Source organism: Camelina sativa, chromosome 4 (genome assembly GCF_000633955.1).
Source record: "Camelina sativa cultivar DH55 chromosome 4, Cs, whole genome shotgun sequence".
Lineage (NCBI taxonomy): Eukaryota > Viridiplantae > Streptophyta > Magnoliopsida > Brassicales > Brassicaceae > Camelina > Camelina sativa.
Window position 1 is genome coordinate 2,565,603 of NC_025688.1, and position 698 is coordinate 2,566,300.

Sequence of the window (698 nt, forward strand, 5' to 3'; positions counted from 1 at the left end):
ATGCAAGCATTCGAGTGTAGGATCGGGTGGGGGGATCGAGTAGGCAAATGAATTATGAACAACTCGAGGGATTACTCGATGTAGGTTATCGTGTACCTGATCGGGTAAGAGATCGAGTGATGAAATAAAATGCAAGCAATTAAAATACGAAAGCTTCTAAGGATGGGGTAATTGAATCCTAAGTATTCTTGACCAGTACATATGCCTTACATGCCTCAAGCAAATATTTCCTAGACAATGAATCTCTAAAATCTTGTTAAAACACTCTCGCACTAGAAACAATCAACCTTGATCACTCCCCTACCCAACTCTCGTTGGAGAAACATGACCAACCAGGCATTAAGATCTGATTCATTATTGTCAGTAAACCCCTTACTCATCTAATATCTTAGGCTAAGTGAATAAACCTCTAGCATTGGTTGATTTAAGCATCTCATCTACACCTCTCAGTGGTAAAACACCTTAGATCTAATCTCAACCTCTCGGTCTGTTGACAGCATTAAGAACACCAACCTAGAAAGAAATCTATCAAACACATACAATCAAACTAAGGCATCCTAACTGATGAAGAACACAAAATCATTTATCCCATCCCTTGAAACTTTACTACACTACTCGTAAATCATGGCAAGAAACATAACAACAAATATAAACGAGAATTGCATTATATTAAATGATAAAGTAGAGGGATAAGAGTA